This window comes from Palaemon carinicauda, chromosome 29, assembly GCF_036898095.1.
Source record: "Palaemon carinicauda isolate YSFRI2023 chromosome 29, ASM3689809v2, whole genome shotgun sequence".
Classification (NCBI taxonomy): Eukaryota; Metazoa; Arthropoda; class Malacostraca; order Decapoda; family Palaemonidae; genus Palaemon; species Palaemon carinicauda.
The window spans coordinates 58497130-58520271 of NC_090753.1; the positions used below are offsets into that span (position 1 = coordinate 58497130).

Here is a 23142-nt window from a genome sequence, read left to right on the forward strand (position 1 = left end):
TTGCTACCCAGAGATACTCCTTAACTTTATCCTAAAAGGGGCTGGGGGTATCCACAGTCTTGTCATTTTAGTTACTTCCCGTTGAATGGACCTTTTTGTTAATTTTTTCTTTCATGTATTTGCAGCATCATCTATCTTTTTACTTCGTTTTAGTTCATAACAAATAAGAAAAATAAATTACTTTTATAATGTATTTGCAACAATTTTTTTTAGCTATTTTTAAGTTCGTAACAAATAAATAAGAAAAAATTATTTTTTTTTTTTTTTTTTACTTTTTCATGTATTTGCAACATAACTTTTTTAAAGTTCATAACAAATAAGTAATAAAACAAATAATATTGTTTTTGTTGACTTTTTTCATGTATTTGCAGCAACTTGAGTTTTTTTTTCATAAATAAGTAAGATAAAGATACTCTTGTTTTGTTGATAATTATCATGCATCAACAACAACAAGAGGAATCTACACAAAATAATATATAAATGTAACAAATAAAAAAACAAATATATGCATAAATAAAATCTATTAAAAAGTCAAGTAGTGACATCAAAGGACATTTATAAGAGGAAGCCATTACGGGATGGGAAAATGAATAAATAAATGCATAAAGGAATAAATAAATATATGAAGAAGAAAATATAATTGAATCGCTTTGCCCCTTTTAACCTCTCATCATATTAACAGCCAAATATTCTTACATATATTTGAAATGAGATATGCATACACAAACAAAAGAGCAAACACACGTACCCATATCATATATATATACACACATACTTACATTCACACACACAAACAAACACACACACACACACACACACACACACACACACACACATATTATATAAATATATATATATATATATATATATATATATATATATATATATATATATATATATATATAACAACAAATGTAACACTTTCTAGTGCAATGCAAGACAAAGCCTTCAGACATGTCCTTATTCATGTCTGAGGTTTGACAAGTTTTGATTAATTTTGACTAGGCCAAGGGTCGAACCCTCTCTTGGGTTTTTGATATCAAGAGATATTTTATTGGTAAGTGTATATATATAATATATATATATATATATATATATATATATATATATATATATATATTATATATAAAATAACAATGAAACAATCTCCAATAGATTTGCCAGATTTGGGAACAAAGCCCATAGAAAAATATTAGGAGTTAAATGGCAGGACAGGATTAGAAATGAAACTATAAGAGAGATTACTCGAGTGGACTATGTGGATGATATCATGGTGAGGGTTAGATGGAGATGGTTTTCGCATGCTATTCGCACTCCCCAAAAAAGATTAGTTCACCAAATGTTTAACTGGGCTTCACAAGGCGCTAGAAGAGTTGGTAGATCCAGGCCTACATGGCTGAGAACTATGAAGCGTGAAGTGGGAGACAATGAGTGGAGAAATATTGATTAAAACCTTTGATAGAGATGACTGGCGAAATCTAACCGAGGCCCTTTGCGTTAATATGCGTAAGAGGAGGTGATATGATATATATACATACACACACACACACACACACATATATATATATATATATATATATATATATATATATATATATATATATATATATATATATATATATATATATATATATACTTGCGCGTGTTTGTGTATATACTGTATGTGTGACGTCATAAGAATACAAAAGCCCTCTTGGTCTCTGAAATACACGTAGCCTGAAATAAAAGGTTTGTGTAATTCATGACCTATCTTTTCCTGTGGAAAAATATTCCACTTGAACTGACCAGATATTGTTCACATTACAAAAACTGTTACAATTCTTAAATGAATTATTGAACAAATTCTTCAATAATAGTTCCTTCAATCCGTTTCTCTCACCATTCGTTCCAATCTTATAGGCTTCCCAGAGAGAGAGAGAGAGAGAGAGAGAGCTATACGCAGCCCATAAAGTGGCCTATTCTCTCACTCCTCCCAAAGGACCTCTTCACAGAGAAGTTGCAATTTAACCGCGAAGGGACCGAATACCAAACATCATGAAAAAAAACGGGGAAAGGGGGGAAAGAGACAGAGGGGAAGAGGACCCAGGAGGGGGGAAGGGGAGAGGGGGAGATGTAGAGCACTTGAAAGATACATGAATGCATCTTCAAGAGAGAGAGAGAGAGAGAGAGAGGAGAGAGAGAGATGAGAGAGAGAGAGAGAGAGAGAGAGAGAGAGCTATACGCAGCCCATAAAGTGGCCTATTCTCTCACTCCTCCCAAAGGACCTCTTCACAGAGAAGTTGCAATTTAACCGCGAAGGACCGAGTACCAAACATCATGAAAAAACGAGAAAAGGGGGAAAGAGACAGAGGGGAAGAGACCCAGGAGGGGGGAAGGGGGAGAGGGGAGATGTAGAGCACTTGAAAGATACATGAATGCATCTTCAAGAGAGAGAGAGAGAGAGAGAGAGAGAGAGAGGAGAGAGAGAGAGAGAGAGATGAGAGAGAGAGAGAGAGAGAGAGAGCTATACGCAGCCCATAAAGTGGCCTATTCTCTCACTCCTCCCAAAGGACCTCTTCACAGAGAAGTTGCAATTTAACCGCGAAGGGACCGAGTACCAAACATCATGAAAAAAACGAGAAAAGGGGGAAAGAGACAGAGGGGAAGAGACCCAGGAGGGGGGAAGGGGAGAGGGGAGATGTAGAGCACTTGAAAGATACATGAATGCATCTTCAAGAGAGAGAGAGAGAGAGAGAGAGAGAGAGAGAGAGAGAGAGAGAGAGAAGCATTCCAGGTGTAAATGTTAGAATCGTTTGCATTGAGGTTCAGGGTGAAATGTGGGTTTCGTGAAATGGTTCTACTAAAGATATACCATTTCATGTAATGATGTGTCGTTCCCGAAAGGTAGGTATTTCTAACTAGTGTACTCGAACTGTTAAAATATTTAGATATGCACTCACACAGATTCGATCCTTATCACCCCCTCCCAGTTTCCTTGCTAGAATCTAAAGATTCCACATTTTGTGGGAGATTGTGGTTTCAGCGTATACCTCTCGTGGTAACCCCCTCTTGCCAGGGTATGACTACACGGTCCCTCCGTGATCGTGTAGCAAAGAAATATATATATATATATATATATATATATATATATATATATATATATATATATATATATATATAATATGTATGTATGTATGTATATACATAGTTTAGTAGAGATGACGTAAAAAATGATTACTTGAAGATGTCATATTAAAAGATATAACGTTATCTTCATTTATTTTATTTTTCTTGTGTATTATTGTGAAGTCCCTTTTCGTAAAACATTATGTATTTCACTTACCAGATATCTTCCTTCCTTCTTTTCTTCTTTTCCTATCAATGGTATAAAATGGCGCATTTTCTTTCCATTGTGACATCTCGTGAAAGCAAAATATATATTTCAGCAAAGAGAAGAAACGGGTCTATCCTCAGGTAGCGATTCACTTTAATAGAATGGGCCCCAATATGAAAGACACTTCAAAGGAAGATTCTTCAACGACAGAGAGAGAGAGGAGAGAGAGAGAGAGAGAGAGAGAGAGAGAGAGAGAGAGTGAGAGAGAGAGAGAGAGAGAGAGAGAGAGAGAGGGCATTTTTCCCTTCACTCCGTCCAAGAACATTTCTTTTTCGAAACGGAGCAATATTTCAAAATGGCGATTATCTTCAGGGCTTTAAAATTCCAACGGCGTCTCAGCACTAAAAGGCCGAAAAATAAGTGCGGGAAATATCACGGAGAGAAATCGAGGGAAAAGAAATGTATAGAATTCTAAAAAGCTTAACAGAAAAACCTTTTAGGAACGATCATACACAATCGCACGCACAAACGTACATACAAACTCACACACACACACACACACACACACTTATATATATATATATATATATATATATATATATATATATATATATATATATATATATATATATATATATATATATATACAGTATATATATATATATATATATATATATATATATATACATATATATATATATATATATATATGTATATATATATATATATATATATATATATATATATATATATATATATAAATATATATATATATATATATATGTATATATATATATGTTTATCTTTGGGATATTTTTTCATTCTTATATAGCATTTAGTTAAATCTGCGATATATATATATATATATATATATATATATATATATATATATATATATATATATATATATATATATATATATGTATATATATATATATATATATATATATATATATATATATATATATTTATATTTATATCTATATATATACATATATATATATATATATATATATATATATATATATATATATATATATATATATATATATATGTATATATATATATATATGTATATATATAATACTCTTAATTTAACAAAGAGTTTCTTTGAAATTCATTAATGTCCGCCCAAATGTGCCTAATTTTATATGTTGCAGATGGTTTGGATTGGCAGTGTAAAAAGTAATTTGTTCAGAGCAACTAAAGAGCAACGAGAGTCTTAAGTGTAATTGGTGATAGTATTGGGAAATTGTAGGGATTGGTGCTTTCTCATATCGAATAAAACCATGAAATGTGACAAAAGAAGCTTAATAATAACTACCACGCCACTCAGTAAAGCGCAGACATCCGCCGCAGCAACTTATTTCTCGAAATTTTGCTCAACCTTGATCTTTGACCTTAATATGTATTAATTGGCGTGGAATTTCATACACTCAAATATGAACCAAGTTTGAAGTCTCTGTGACAAGAATGTCCAAAGTTATGGCTGACTACCTGAATTGGATATTTTGCTTGATCGTGACCCTGACCTTTGACCTGGACCTTCCAAAATTTTGTAATTTCCAGCTTTTTACATAACAGGCAATACCTGTAAGTTTCATTACTCTATGATTAAAATTGTGGCCAGGAAGCTGTTCACAAACAAACATACACACACAAATTACAAACACACAAGCGGCGGGTAACGCGTAACATCCTTTCAACTTCGTTGGCAGAGGTAATGATACAATAATGAGAAGTTAGCAATTTATACTAAGATCAAGGATGAAATGAAATGGATGATGGTGTCATGACATGAAAGGGAGTTGAAATGTTTGAAGAAACTTAGGGCGAAATTCAAACGTTACAACAGAAAAAGTTAAGCTTTTATTGTTGCAAGCAAATAAAAATGGTTTTCATGGCTTTTTCGTATTATTATTATTATTATTATTATTATTATTATTATTATTATTATTATTATTATTATTATTATTATTATTATTATTATTATTATTATTATTAACTAAGTTACATCCCTAGTTGGGAAAGCAGGATGCTATAAGCCCAAGGGCTCCAACAGAGAAAATGGTCCAGTGAGCAAAGGAAACAAGGCATTAAATGGAATATTATGCCTGAGTTTATCCACAAGCAAGAGAAAAATAAAAAAACAGCCAAACTAAACTAATGAGAAACAAGCCAAAGTGAATCACTTTTACCATAATATATCCCAAAGAGATTAAATTCTCATAAATTTAGAAAAGTATGTAACTGTATCAACGACTTATAATCAAAAGTATCACAATCAGAATGAACCAAGTAGCAGCTTATTTCTCAACCTTTTCGACAACCTTGACCATGACCTTTGACTTTAACATGTACTAATTGGTGTGGATTTGCATACACTCAAATATCAAAAAGTTTGAAGTCTCTGCGACAACGATGTCCAAACCTATGACTGATTACGCGAATTGGACATTTTGCTTGGATGTGACCTTGACCTTTCACCTTAACTTTCCAAGATTTAATCATTTCCAGCCTTTTCCATAACAGTTAATCCCTGCAAGTTTCATTATACTCCCATTAAAATTGTAGCCAGGAAGCTGTTCACAAACAAACACACAAATATGGGGTAAAACATAACGTTGATGGAGGCAAAAATATGAACACGGCATTCTTTATCGACAGCGGCCATTCTTTTGTGCTTTTCCCCTGGGATCTTTTTTACAGTCCCTGTGTTGTTTATCTCGCTTTCCAAATATACCACAAAATTAACGATATTGAAATTATCCAAATCTATGCTTAAAAACGACATTAGCATGCTCACTTGAATGACTAAGTCATTAAGGGTCGTTAAATGAATGCGTAATGGGTCGTTGAGTGAAAATTCAATTACAAGTTCATTGCTTCACATTCATTTCAGTTACTTTACTTCTATTATCTAATATTGATAACTCCGAAAGTAAATTTTACATAATGCTCCATAATTTTTTTTTTTACAATATTAAATCAACATATAAAATAGAAAAATGTACTTTTGATGATATTTCATCATTAGATGGATTTTTGTACTGTGTGCGACCTCACCATCATTGTGAGCTAGGGATGGGGCTGCAGGCTTTGGAGGAGTTGATAGCTTTGCCTACTGAGTCATCAGCAGCCATTGCCTGGCCTTCCCCAGTCCTAGCTTGATGGAAAATGGTTCAGCTTTGCTTATTGTGTAGTATAGGCTACATTCAGGAACTTTTCTCGAGTTTTAGAGAAAACGGGTTTTGTGTAAATAAAGAGTAAGGCCGATGCATTCGAGCAGAGCCTTGCTTCGACCATCTTTGCGTTGATATTGCATTGGTGGAGTAATTTCTGTGACAACTGATTTCCACAAAAAAAAAAAAAAAAAAAAAAAAAAAAAAAAAAAATCATGGAAGACCGGATATCAGCAGAATCTGTGTTCATGCTTATACTCTTTGGCTTTTGAAACTACTTTCTTAAAACTTGTTCTGGAAATTCGTCACACTTGGCATCCTGTCTCATATCACTGAGATATAAACCACAAGTCTGTATCACGTTACAGATTTATGCAAATCATTATTAATAGGTGAATTGTGAGGATTTCATGAAACTTGTAAAACATTGTAAATATTTTCATTAATGTTAAGTAGAGTAATTCTTAGGTATCTGCAGGCTATATTCTTTCGCTGTTAAGGTTTTGCTATTTTCTATGTTAAATTAATTGATAATGGAATAAAACATTAAATTACGTTTTACATAACCTACAAACTTCACCACGAGTAATAATAATTCAAATCACTATACACTATTTGCCTTCACCATACATTATCTGCAAAAATGCATGATAATGTAATTCAGAAAAAAGGACATTTACACAGCTTTATAACAGATCACTACAACTATCAACTGAAACTGCCGAAAATACTGAATATTCCACTGCAGAAAATGAAAAATAAATCTTGCTAAACATAACCTGTGTATATTACTACTGAGAGGATTGCGGTGGCCGATGTAGTAACATCACCAGACTGGGGTTCGAGTCCCGCTCAAAATCGTTAGTTTCTTTGGTTGCTGCAACCTCATTATCCTTGTGAGCTAAGGATGGGGGTTTAGGGGTCCCTATAGGTCTATCTGCGAAGACATCAGTAGCCACTGCCTGACCCTCCTTGGTCTTACCTTGGGTAGAGAGGGGGCTTGGGAGCTGATATGTATATATGGTTACTGTCTAGGGCATTGTCCTACTTGATAGGGCAATGTCACTGTCCCTTGCCTCTGCTATTCACCAGCGGCCTTTAAACCTTTTAAACCTTTAAATGACAGTTCTTCAAACCGGAAACTAACGTAAAAACTAAATCAAGCACACAAACGACTCCGTGTGTTATAGCCTATTGAAAACGTCCCTGTCTAGCGATCTGCTGGACTAGTGTTCGAGACCCGCATAAGCTCGATAGTTTGTTGTAGTGTCTGCAACCTCACCATCCTTGCGGGAGTCTATAGGTCTACCTGCTGAGCCATCAGCAGCCCTTGCCAGGCCCTCCCTGGTCCTAACTTGGGTGGAGACGAGGCTTAAGTGCTATTATGTAATACAGGCACAGTCTTCAAGGCATGGCCCTACTAGGACATAACCACTGTAACTTGCTTCTGTTGTTCATGAGCGACCTTTAAATGTTCAACACACAACTAAGATATGTATTACTAGGGATTAAGAAAGAAAATACCATAGCAAGCAATAGTTAATTAAATATAGTGTAATTGCTGTAATAACCCTCTCTCTCTCTCTCCTCTCTCTCCTCTCTCTCTCTCTCTCTCTCTCTCTCTCTCTCTCTCTCTCTCTCTCTCTCTTTCCAATTTGCAAATGCATTCTGTAATGCATCTGTTCTTCCAGTTATGATTACGAGCTGAAATACATTTCTAGCGTACATAAACACCTCTCTCTCTCTCTCTCCTCTCTCTCTCTCTCTCTCTCCTCTCTCTCTCTCTCTCTCTCTCTCAGGGGAAATGACAATTTAAATCAGATCCAAAAAGGAAAGAGGAAGGGGAAGGGAGGGGAGGGGGAAGGGGGGGCGGGTGAGGAAAGTAAGGATCTTAAAAGGGGAAGAGACCGACTCCTCAATTCCCCTTTCCCTGATGTTGTAGGGATAAAGGGAGTCCTTATTTAGGATACGGAAATTCAACTTGATCCTTCCACGCTACTTTTCATCTCGGATTTTTTTTTCTTTGGACTTTGCATGGAAGGAGACCTCTTAAAAGACCTCCTCTTGAAAGTTCTCCTCTTAAAAGACCTCCTCCTAAAAGACCTCCTCTTAAAAGACCTCCTCCTAAAAGACCTCCTCTTAAAAGACTTCCTCCTAAAAAGCCCTCCTCTTATAAGACCTCCTCCAAGAAGACCTCATCCTAAAAGACCTCCACTTAAAAGAGCTCATCCTAAAAGACCTCCTCTTAAAAGACCTCCTCATAAAAGACCTCCTCTTAAAAGACCTCCTCCTAAAAGACCTCCTCCTAAAAGACCTCATCCAAAAAGACCTCCTCCTAGAAGACCTCCTCTTAAAAGACCTCCGCTTAAAAGACTTATTCTTTGTACTGCAAAATCATTCTTGAAGTTTTACTGATCGTCATTTTCAACAACTTTAAAATAGTCCAAAAAAATATACTGTGAAATACAACTAAAGTGCTTGCAAGAGCACATTTCAACAACCTCACATCAATTCTAGATAGGAATCTACATAAATAAATGTCTTTTGTTATTATAAACACGGGGCCTTGGGAATGAGTATCAACGGATGAGTTGCAACAAGGACATGAAAACCAAAACTTAAAAAGATGATACAAGGTTTTGACATCATCTCATCTTTTTCGATGCTTAATACATGTACATGCATATACCTTTATAAATGAATTAATTAATACATGTGTCCATATATATATATATATATATATATATATATATATATATATATATATATATATATATATATATACATATATATATACATATATATATATATATATATATATATATATATATATATATATATATATATATATATATATATATATATATATATATATACACGGTAATTGTTTACAACGCCAGGCTATCCATTTACTCCAAAATAATGCAATCCTGCAGTTCTCATCTTCTTGCACAATAATTATGTGGTTATTTAAATTCTGCGAAAGCAATAATTAGCAAGATATGTTGAGGAAGGCGGAAGGGGTTATAAAAAGAAAATTGCTCGGTTTCCTCACTAAACAACTTGGAATTGACATGTCAACACAGTCACCAAACAGAAAATCGTGATGCCAGCGTACATTTGATATACTGTATATTCAAAATATACTTAATTAAAAATTGAGTGATTACTCAAAAGTGTCACTATTTGTAAATTACATATATTATGGACACTTTTGAGTAAATTAATCCATTTTTAATTAAGTATATTTTTAATATACAGTATATCAAATGTACGCTGGCATCACGAACTTCTGTTTGGTTGACTGTGTTGACATGTTAACCACCGAATTTAATCCTACCAACTTTTATACTGGCAATTTATGTAGTAGAAGCATTGGAAACCAGTCTGATATATTCATTTATTTCACTACTTCATTTTGCACAACAAAATTTTCGTTTTTTACTTTGAACGAAAAAAATAAAACATATTTCGGAGTGTGTTTAGGGCTACAACCATTTTTTTATTTTGTGAACGAGCGTCGGCTTAAATAAAACATATAGAAAAGAGAGTCAATTGAAATTATAGAATGTGCTGCTCTTTTTATTCGAATCAAATATGACGAAACAGTCGATAAAAATATATTTGATTTAAAATCTAACTTAGAAAAAGATCTTTGTGTTCCATGGTAGAATCTCGCCTATATAATAAGGAACAACTGCATATATATATATTATATATATATATATATATATATATATATATATATATATATATATATATATATATATATATTATATATATTATATTATATTCTCCTGTCACGCTGAATGGCCGCCAATCGGAAGACAACAATCTCCCACAAATTGCCCAAACTAGAACGTTGTAGTTGGGAGAATGGGTGGTTGTGAGAAGGGTTAAAACTGTGTGGGAATGTATGCATATCTATCTAAATACTTGGCCGTCATTTTTGATGAGTCGCGTACAGTAGTTACTAAGAATAAAAAGTAAAAATAAAAAATTAAGAGCTTATCTAGTACGATTCACATATTGGATAACTATGTTTGAAATACATTTAAATTGGCCACCATTTTCGTCTGATGATTTATCTCACTCAAAAGAAAATGTTGAATTTTGGTGATATACCATTGCTCGGCCCCCCCCTCCCCCCAACACACACACACACACACACACACACACACACACACCACACACCGCCCCACCTTGGCGCCAGGAAACCCATTCTAAATATATGTGGAAAAAAATGATAAGTAAAAAGCATTGGAGGTCCATGAGATTATAATCATTTATTACATTGAGTAATGTATTTATCAAAAGGTAAGGTGTATGGTCCATTTATGGATATGGAGATAGCTTTTGATAACAGTTGGTAGGGAAGCGATGTGGAATGTGATGAGGTTATATGGAATTGGTGGAAGGTTGTTGCAAACAGTGAAGAGGTTATACATAGGCCGTAAAGCGTGTTAAGATAGGTAATGATGTGAGCGAGTGGGTTCCCGTGAGGATGGGGCTGAGACAGGGATGTGTGACGTTGCCATGGTTGTTCAATTTGTTTGTTGATGGAGTTGTGAGAGAGGTAAATGCTTGAGTGCTTGATCGAGTATTGAAACTGATAAACGAGAGCAATCATGAATGGGAGGTAAATCAGTTGTTGTTTGTGGATAATACTATATTGGTTGCAGACTCGGAGGAGAAGCTGGTTGATTGGTGACAAATTTTGGATGGGTGTGAGATAAGGATATTGAGAGTTAATATGAGTGAGAGTATGGTTATGAGATGCACGAGAAGGGAGGGTCGTGCTAGATTGAATATCATTGAATGGAGAGTTACTTGAGAAAGTATATTAGTTTAAGTACTTAAGGGGTGTTGTTGCTGTAAAAGGTCGAGTAGAAGCAGATGTACGTCAGAGAGTGAATGGAATATGTAAGGTGTTGGGGGTGTGAAGGGAGTGGTAAAGAATATAGGGTAAGAACTAATTTTTAGAGAGTTCTGTATAAGATAGTGATTGCATCAACTGTGGTGTATGTATCGGAGTTGTGAGGAATACAATTGACAGAGAGACAGAAATTTAATGTGTTCAAGATGACGTGTTTGAGGAGTATGGCTGGTGTATCTCGATTAGATAGGGTTAGGAACGAAGTAGTGAAGGTGAGAACGGGGGTAAGAAATGAATTAGCAGCGAGAGTGGATATAAATGCATTGAGGTGGTTTAGCCAAGTAGAGAGAATGGAAAATGGCTGCCCTGCTGAAGAAGAATGCAAAAGTTGATGGGAAGAAGTACAAGAGGAAGGCCAAGGTGAAGAAAGCTCTAGGGGATAGGAGGATCAGAGAGGCAAAAGAGCATGCTAAAAATATGAATAAATGGTGAGCGATTGTGACGCAGTTCCTATAGGCCGTACTGCTGGGTGACAGCTGAGGTAGAAGCAGTAGGGGATTCAGCATATAGAGCTTCAATGTGGTGGATAACAGGGTAGAGTAGGCTGTGACATTCGAGCAGTACTAACCCAACTCGGCTGAACTCCTGACGTTTCAAATGATGTCGAGGTAATTATACGTTTAAAAAGTTCTCTTTATAATAAAAAGAAAAAAAAAGAAAAAAAAGAAAAAAACCTATCAGTTCCTCTAGCAGGAATCAGATACTGGAAAAGAATGCTTCAAACATTACAAAATGGCCAACACCTTCGTCTGAAGATTTTCTATCACTCAAAAGGAAATGTTTAATTTGGGTCTTAGACCATAGCCCCCACCCCCCTTGGCCCAGGAAGCCCATTCGTGTGTGTGAATCTAAATCCTTAAATGATTTGAAAGAAAAATTTACTAAGGAAGGTCCGGAATGAATTCCATGACACCCAAATGAATTATCAAAAACTCAAAAGTTATAATAAAAATGATAGAAAATAATAACATATAATAAAGTAATTCTGAAATAGGTTTGCAGGATCTCATAGAAATATTTTGCTAAACATAGATTCCTGCTCTAATTAAGCGTGGATGGGGCAGAATCCCTTTAATTCAAACAGCCGGAAACAATGTTTTACGCAATTTGCGTATGTTAAACAAAATACGCACTTGGAAAATTGACTTAACAAACCGCCAGACAGACCAGAAATTCTAATTGCATTCACATCTCTTAATGATATTATCACACAGTGTACACTACAGGGATAACTGTAGGAACTGCAAAGGCATTTGCCATTGTTTTTCGCTTTTTTTTCTGCTTTGGTGTCTACCTCTCTTAAATGAATGCTGTTAATAATAATAACAATACTAATAATAATAATAATAATAATAATAATAATAATAATAATAATAATAATAATGATAATAATAATAATTTCCCCTATATAATAAAAAAGTAATAATTACAGAAGCATCACACTTACGTCAGTTATCACGAAAATATATAGTATGCTTATCCTAAAGAGACAAGAGAGAAAGATTGATGAAAAGCTGAGCTATGAACAAACAGGATTTCGAAAAGGTAGAAGTTCTACTGACCAAATATTCATTTTAAGACATGTGGTACAGCAATATACAGAATATAGAAATCCACTTTTGATGGCATTCGTGGACTACGAAAAAACCTTTGATAGTATGCGATGGCCAATTTTGTGGAGAGTCCTGCGTTATTATGGAGTTCTTCTTAAAGATGTGAATTTGTTTGAGCACAGAAAGTGCAAAGTTAATGTTAGGGGAGTCCTATCAAAGGAATTTCCAGTGAACAGTGGAATACTCCAAGGAAATGTGCTGTAACCTATGTTGTTTATCCTCCTCATGGATTTTGTAAAGCATAAAACAGTTGGGTATGGTGGAGAAGGATTGGACTGGATTGGTAATAGGAAACTAGCTGACCTAGAGTATGCTAATGATGCTGTCCTTATTAGCAGAACACCACAGAATTTTCAATGCTTGCTTACCAGAAGTGTATGCTAAAGATTGCTTTCAATATAATGCCGTATTGAGTAGTGGTTAAAAATATTGCGATTGAAATGGACATTTTAGACTAGTGTTTGACAATGACATATTTTAGTCATTTGTGAATATATTAAATGCTCTCTTAACAAAGGGCATAACGTAAGTGGTGAAAGGGATCAGCAAAACTGTATCAGTCAGGGCTACCCATACTAGGTTGGCTTGCTGTGAGCGATCAAGCGAAAATTTCCCTGCAATACCATTAAACAATGGTGATGAAAATGGCCAAGCCCCAGACATGAATAAGGACATGTCTGAAGCTTTTGTCCTATTATGAACTAGAAACGTTTACAAATGGCTAAACCCCATACATAAATAAGGCCATGTCAGAGACTTTTGTCCCATATTGATCTAAAAACGCTTACAAATAGCCAAATCCCAGACATCAATAAGGACATGTCTGATGCCTTTGTCCTATAGTGAAATAGAAACGTTTGCAAATAACCAAACCTCACACATGAATAAGGACATATCTGAGGCCTTTGTCCTATAGTGAACTAGAAACAGTTTCAATTGGACAAACCCCAGACATGATTAAGGACATGTCTGAGGCCTTTGTCCTATAGTGAAATAGAAACGTTTGCAAATAACCAAACCTCACACATGAATAAGGACATATCTGAGGCCTTTGTCCTAAGGTGAATAGAAACGGTTGCAAATGGGCAAACCCCAGGCATTAATAAGGAAATGTCTTAGGCCTTTGTCTTATAGTAAACTAGAAACGGTTGCCAATGGCCAAACCCCAGACATGAATGACATGTCTGAGACCCTTGTCTTATGGTGAACTAGAAACGGTTGCAAATGGCCAAACTCCGGCCATGAATAAGGACATGTCTGAGACCTTTGGCTTATGGTGAACTAGAAACGATTGCATTTGTTGTTGTTGTTGATGTTGTTTTATATACACTAAAGCTGTACCTAAATATAGTCTATGAATGATATTGAATGCTTTCTTAACAATATTAAATTAAAAATTAATCGTTAAGAATATATAGATAAATGATCAATTGTCAGGTGTGAATGTTATTGTTGCATCCTGACATTTATTCATAAGTGTCATCAAGATCATTTTTTTCGCATTATTCGGCATTGCAATAAAACATTTGCATCGTTTAACTGTGCATTGAAAATATCATTCGGAATAATTCCTTTAAATATTTCTGCTGTTCAACTATTGCATCCATAATTTGGTATTCTATATATCAAAGTATTAAGAGATTCATTATGAATTGTGGATCAGTCCTAGCCTGAGATAGTGAGTTCTTTCCGAAAATGGGGACAGTCAAGTGTATGTTTATTAGTTTATTATTATCAGCTCTAGCTCAGCTAATTACCGCCATATTTCCATAATTCCTTTATTATATCAAGTTTTTGAGCATATTTTGGCAAAACGTCTTAAAAGGTATGTTGATGGTAATAATCCACTCCCTAGATTGCAAATTAGTTTTTGTAAAGGCCTTGGAGCATGTAATGCCCTTTTTCTACAGCCAATGCTGTACATAAATCCCTTGACTGTGGTCAGGAAGTTCGTATGCTTGGACTTGATTTTAGTGCGGCCTTTGACCGTGTTAATCCTTAGGCCCTTGTTTTCAAATTAAAACGGTTAGGAGTGGGCGAATCTATTCTTCGCACCATTACTGAATTTTTAAATAAAAGATGACAAATAGTTGTTACTGATGGCCGCCATAGTGAGATAAGGTGTGTAATATCTGGTGTTCCTCAGGGTAGTGTTCTTGGACCATTACTTATCATACTATATAGACATGACATATACATATGCATATATATATATATATATATATATATATATATATATATATATATATATATATATATATATATATATATATATATATATATATATATATATATATATATGTATATGTCATATCTATATAGTATGATAAGTAATGGTCCAAGAACACTATATATATATATATATATATATATATATATATATATATATATATATATATATATATATATATATATATATATATATATATATACAAAAATAACAATTAATGAATTTATATTAAAGAACTTTCTCTACCCAAATGTCATTAAATAATTTTCTTCACAAAAAAGAACTATTAGACTCCAACAATCTAAATTTTGGCCTATTGAAAACGTCACTGCCTAGCGATATCCTGGACTGGGGTTCGGGTCCAACTCAAACTCGATAGTTTCCTTAGTGTCAGCAATCTTTTGAGCTAAAGGATGGGGGGTTTGGAGGAGCCTATAGGTCTACCTACTGAATCACCAAGAGCTATTGCCTTGCCCTCCCTGGTTCTAACTTTGGTGGAGAGGGGACTTTGAACGCTGATCATAAGTATATGTGGCCAGTCTCTAGAACGTTGTCACTGTCACTAGCTTCTACCTCTTAATAACCTATTTTATCTTTCCTGGATATCTGTCACTTTTTTGACATCCATTCATCAACCCAGTTGTTGATGTCCATAAACTTCACATGAAACTTAAGAGCAAATAAATATGATTATTCTTTATATTTCATTCTTAATATTTATGTATTTTATCCCCTGACAGACGTCCCCATCTGTGCCCTGAACGAGAGCACCATTGGAGCTCAAATTGGCCAGACGGTCTCGATCACCTGTTTGGTGCACGCGTACCCAACAGATGTCAACTTCACCTGGATGTTCGTGAGTGACGCGAGAGATGAGGAACAGGGAGGAGGAGGTGGAGGAGGTGGTGGTGGAGGAGGAGGATGTGGAGGAATACCTCGAGTCATAGATGCCCTTCAGTAAGTTATCAATAGAAGTGATTGGCTGAGTGGTAGCGTTGGGATACTATACTGAATTTGTTTTTATGATGCGCCTTTGCACTGACTCGCACCGGTGCCCTTTTAGCTCGGAATGGTTTCCTGCTATCTGATTGGTTGCAATTATCTTGTCAAACCAATCAGCGATCAGAAAACTTTTCCAAGCAAAAAGGGCACCCCTGCGAGTCGGTGCAAATCTGCCTCACAAAAAAGAATTGACTATAGTAGGTATAATTGTATAATTTCATGAGTTTAAGATACTAGTGAATGTAATTGCAGTAGGATTATGTTTAATTATAACTAGAAGTGGTGGGAGTTTTAGTAGCATCAGCAATAGCAGTAATACCATAAGTAATATTAGTAATACAAATAGCAGTAGTATGGGGTTATAGATACTATGCCTTGACATTTGCTTCCTTTTTGAAGTCAGGCACTTCAAGGGCCATCTAGGGGACATTAATTATATAACTTATGCATGGAGAGAGTAACATAGATTTTCGCCTTTCTCTGTAGGGAAAAAGTATTAACAGTTCACCTCAAGTGGTGCTCTGTAGGCACTACTAAAGGGTCTCACCCTCACCCACTAACTGTATCCACTTTTTAGCCTTCTTCTTCCACTATTTAACAACTTTCTTTCAGCTTCTTTTAACTTTATTTGAACAGTATTCTATAAGTTTTATTCCAGCTGTGACCAGGTTGTGGAATGATCTCAAAAATTCAAATTTGCAGTGAATGTTTTTATGTTGAACAGGCTCACATAAGTCTCTGTTTAAAATTTTTATATGAAAGATATTTTTCACAATGTGGCTACTTTTGTTAAAATATTTCATTTGGATTTTTATTACTTCTCTTCTTTGTTTATTTTCTTATTTCTTTCCTTACTGAGCTATTTTTCAGTGTTGGGGTAATTGGGATTATAGAATTCTGCTTTTCCAACTAGGATTGTAGATTAGCTAACAATAACAACAACAACAACAAAAATAACAAAAACAATAACAATAATAATAATAGTAACTATCATAATAGTAATAACAATAACAATAATAATAGTAATAACAATAATAATAATAATAATAATAATAATAATAATAATAATAATAATAATAATAATAATAATAATAATAATAATAGCAATAGTAATAATAAAAATAATAATAATAATATTAACAAAAATAATAATAATAATAATAATAATAATAACAATAATAACGATAATAATAATAATGACAACAACAACAACAACAATAATAATAATAATAATAATTATAATAATATCTTGGTACGAGACCCTCCTTCAAACATGTGGAGTTAAATACTATGGCTGCGTCGGCAGAATTCAATTTCTTGTCTAATCTCTCGATTCTTCGGACAATTCTTTTTTCAGGATTGCTACAATCAGCTAGCAAGTTGGCGAAGTTCATCAGGGTGAAGGATACAAATCAGGTTAAGGCTGGGTGTAATTAATACAAGTACAAGTAATACTCGAAAATTATAACAGGTAAAGTCAGGAGTGGGTTGCGACGCGTTTCGGAACAGCTTGCTCCGTCTTCAGGCGAGAAGTGAGGCTCTGGCTTGTTGTTGTTGGGGTATTAAAGCCAACACTTGTTGTTGGCACGGGCCTTTCCCTTGGGAGGCTCTGTTGTTGGGGTATCTGGCTTCTTCTTCTTCTTGGGGTATTAAAGCCAACACTTGTTGTTGGCACGGGCCTTTCCCTTGGTTGGCCCGTAGGGGGTATCTGGCTAGATCTGGGTCCTTATATATCCCGGCTCTGGTTCGTAGAGAGGGGCCTCGACTTTTGATTGGTCGAGCGGAGGTTGTAAGTTCGGGTGGCAGATGTACGACGAGCTCGGCTCGGCCTCCCAGGCTGCGAGGTAGGAAGGAATCCTGGATCCTGATTGGTCAGGACGCGCGCCGAGCCAGCCAAAAAGTTTTAACATTGCCGTAGAGGTAACCAGGTCCATAATCCCCCGAAATCATGGGTAGGTGTACCACGAGAAACTGAACGCCATCCTCGCCGACCTGACCAAATTCGAGCGCCTCACGAGCAACCCTGTTGAAGAAATCAAGAGGGAAGCAAATCGGACCATCGAGGCCATTAATGCTGCAACTAACGCCGTACACCTACCCATGGTTTCGGGGGATTATGGACCTGGTTACCTCTACGGCAATGTTAAAACCCACAAAAAAGGGAACCCACTCCGACCTATCATCAGCCAATGCTAGCTGAATGTAGCAATCCTGAAAAAAGAATTATCCGAAGAATCAAGAAATTGGACAAGAAATTGAATAATAATAATAATAATAACAACAACAACAACAACAACAACAACAACAACAACAACAACAACAATAATAATAATAATAATAATAATAATAATAATAATAATAATAATCGCCCTGTTGCCGGAATATATTTTGATAATAAAGTCTTTCCCATCAAATTAACACCTAATTGAAATGAAAATATCCGTAACTAGAGAAGAGATCCTTTCCTAAAATGACATCGTGACCTGTTCATAACTTTCAGATAAAAGTTAATTGTCAAATTAACTCTTTACCTCTTTCGATTTTTGTCGGCTTCACTTCGTCGTAAAATTCCGTCACGTTGACCTCGGAAGCGCCCCCCCCCCCCCCCGACCTAAGAAGTTCACCCCCCACCCCCAATCTTTGGACTAATTAGGTCACCGTGGAGAGCATTTTATTTAATCTCGTTAGGCCATTCTCCCGTTCATAATTGAAGTTCATTAGAATCTTTCTAATTTAATAAGCATCTTCGAGGGTGCGTTTGGATCCAAAAAAAGAGAGAGAGAGAGAGAGAGAGAGAGAGAGAGAGAGAGAGAGAGAGAGAGAGAGAGAGAGAGAGAGAGAGAAGAGTACTACGTAGGAGTGATTGTAATTGTATGTGTGTGTGTGTGTTTGTGGCTGTGTGCGTGTACGTTTTAGAGTTCTGGTGGGGGGGGAGTAAGGATTCTGTGAGCTAAAATAGAAGAGTGGAACTTTTGCTTGTTTTCATTGAAGATACACACACAAACACATTATATATAAACACACACAAACATATATACTTATAAATAAATATATATATATATATATATATATATATATATATATATATATATATATATATATATATATATATATATATACATGCAGAAGAATTTACTGTATAAATAGTATATACACATCTATGAGCGTGTACGAATACATATATACATATATATGGAATATATATATATATATATATATATATATATATATATATATATATATATATATATATATATACATATATATATATATATATATATATATATATATATATATATATATATATATATATATATATATCTATATATATATATATATCATATACACACACGCGCGCACACACGCACATATATATATATATATATATATATATATATATATATATATATATATATATATATATATATATATATATATATATATATATATATATATATATTTGTGTACATACATATAAAAGTTTGCGTGTATATATGCAGGTAAACATTTGGCTCTGTCAGTGCCTTAAGTATGTTACTACACATGTAAGTCTCCCTAAACCGCAAGAAAAAACCCGCAAATATGCACCAAAACGCACGGCCTTTTCTCTGCAGGTATACGTGCGAGGGGCTCTCCAGCACCCTGCACCTGACCCCGAAGTCTTCCAGGGACTTCGGCGTCCTCTCCTGCTACGGGACCAACAAGAACGACATCCAGCAGCAGCCCTGTACCTTTAATCTAGTTCCTGAAGGTAAGAGGTCGCTTAGGTTTAAGGGTTTAAAGGTCAATCCTGAATGGCAGAGGCAATGGACACAGACAAATGGCCTAAAGGCTCACCATATATCCATATGATCAAAGCCCAAGCTAGGACCAGGGAGGACAAGGCAATAGATAGTGACACAAGCCCTGGAGAATCACCATATATCCATATTATCAAAGCCCAAGCTAGGACCAGGGAGGACAAGGCAATAGATAGTGACACAAGCCCTGGAGAATCACCATATATCCATATGATCAAAGCCCAAGCTAGGACCAGGGAGGACAAGGCAATAGATAGTGACAAAAGTCCTGGAGAATCACCATATATACGTATGGTTAAAGCTCAAGCTAGGACCAAGGAGGACCAAACAATAAGTAGTGACAAAGGCCCGAGAAAATCACCATTTATCCGTATAATCAAACCACAAGCTAGAACCAGGGATGACCAGGCAATAGGCAGTGACAAAAGCCCTGGAGAATCCCCATATATCCATATGATCACCACCCAAGCTAGGACCAGGGCGAACCAGCCAATGGACAGTCACAAATATTAGGCTCACCATACATCGATATGATCAAAGCTCAAGCTAGGGACAGGGAGGACCGGACAATGGTTGCTGATGACTCAGGAGGTAGATTTATATGCTCCAAAAACTCTTCAGCATTAGTTCCCTAGGATGGTGAAGTTGGAGATATTACAAGAAACCATTAAGCTTGAGCGGGACTCGAACTCTAGCGAAGTTGATCGCCAGGCAGGGATGTTTATAATAGGATACAACTACATTTTTGTTATTGTTCTTGCCAATGCTGTTGTTTGAGATTAGCTATTGGTGTGGGCTAAATACGGTCTCTTGCTAAGTGAAGGTACACTGTAGATATTATGGATTCCTTTGTTGACACTAATTTCTTTAAAAAAAAAAAAAAAAAAAAAAAAAAAAAAAACTAAATAGGATTATGTATATAAGCAGAAAGAATAAAAAGATTTTAATTTATGAACAGAGTTAATGAGAGAGAGAGAGAGAGAGAGAGAGAGAGAGAGAGAGAGAGAGAGAGAGAGAGAGAGAGAGAGAGAGAGAGAGGTTGGTGTTCTGTTAAAAAGTGTACTAAGAAGGAAGTAGATGGTTAACATTCACATAAGCACAGACAAAATATATATACACACACGCACTATATATATATATATATATATATATATATATATATATATATATATATATATATATATATATATATATATATATATATATGTGTGTGTGTGTGTGTGTGTGTGTGTGTGTGTGTGTATGTAATCTAGTTTTGTCAGTGAAGGGTAGAATTGTACTCTTTTCATATTTCATCAATAATTTCAAACATTAATTTACATTCTAAAGAATGATATGTAACATCATATAGATCATAATCATGAATATAAACTTTGAAATATAATTCTTCTGTCAAATATATTTAACCTCTTGAAAAAAAAATGCAATTTCATCCAAAATGATTTTAATTTATAATTAATCAAAATTGCAATTTTCCCCTCAAAATTCCAACTGCAGGTCTGACTGAAGTTCAGGTGAACTGTTCCATAGCCAAAGTGTCCTCAAACGAAGTAACAGTCGCTTGTGACCAGGCGAAATCAAACAGCCAACGTCAGCAATTTCTCCACCAAGTGAGTCGTCTCTAACATGTATTTCATTTATTGTCGCTTCCAGCGAGGGGGGGAGGGTTATCTTGTAGTTTTAGATAGCTGATGACTAAAATAAGTCCTAGATAATAGTTATTGAATGGAAACAGTAAATACTTCTATATTTTTTTGTTTTAGATAAATGGAGACTAAAAATAATTCTGGATAATAGTTATTGAATAACAGTAGTGAATATTCTCGTATTTTTCTTCCCACAGTTTCCAATTTTGATAAACAGGAGAACTCCTTTTTTAAAACTGATAATAATACAAAGCAATAATCTATTGGAATTTCTAATGTTTGAAATCCATCACTATTTTTCATCGATGTTAATCTTCTTCCACAGGTTCGATTATCTTCAAGTGGGGAGCTCGTCCTGAACAAGTCTTCCAGTCAAGCCACAGTAGAATTGTCTTCCTTGGAGCCCAACAGAAAGTACATAGTCTCTGTTAGTGCAGTTAACGCCAGAGGAAAAACCCCGGTGAAGAATTTCCATATACAAACACACAGAGAAGCCAAAATGCAAATAAGTGGGTGTAAAAGTATACGAAGTTTGTGCAGAAATGCTTGATTTTATATATTTCATGGCTTCGAGTGATATATACAAATTATCTGATTGAAATTTAGGTCATTAAAGTCTTTGAATTTGAAATCTAGCGAGGTTTTGTTCAAACAAAAATGATGATGATGATTTGAACTTGTCTATCTACACATTCTTTTTTTCTCGGGAAACAAATTGATATAATTCATACATTTCTATTTTCTGATCTACTGTAGGCCTACCCTCCAGGCCAAAGCCCAGGAAGTTCCTTTGGATAATGGGGATAGGCCTAGGGATCGTCCTAACGGTAGTCGCACTTCTGGTAGGCCTCTGGATGGATTGGGGCAGACGGTCATCACACACCCTGAGGAATCCAGATTTTGACACAGGCAAAACCACAAACAACACTGCACTTGCAGGTAATGTAAAGGCTCTGCCACATCAGATCTAGCACTTTACCTTCTGACAGAGGAAGTAGTTAGCTTTTAGACACCTCTATTTAAATTAATGTAGCTTATCCATACATTTGTGAGTGCTCAGATCGCTTTAACCCAGACATTGACACAGGCAAACCCACAAGCAGAACTGCACTTGTAGGTAATGTAGAGGATCTCCCACACCAGATCTAGCTCTTTAACTTATTGACAGATGAAATGGTTAGCCTTTAGACACCGCTATTTGAATTAATGTAGCTTATCCATACGTTTGTGATTGTTCATATCGCTCCAACCCAGATATTGACACAGGCAAAACCACAAACAACACTGCAATTGCTCTGCCACACCAGATCTAGCACGTTAACTTCTGATAGTTGAATTACAGTAGCTTTCCATGTGTGTGTGTGTGATTGCACACACCACTTTAACTAAAAAGAATCTGGTGATCTGTGCTTGGTGTGAT

The 23142-nt window shown here is 35.2% G+C and overlaps 1 pseudogene; it reads left to right on the forward strand.

The window, feature by feature from the left end:
- LOC137622601 (hemicentin-1-like) overlaps positions 1 to 22781 on the forward strand; it is a 368776-nt pseudogene extending 345995 nt beyond the window's left edge.
- The last annotated feature ends 361 nt before the right edge of the window (positions 22782 to 23142 follow it).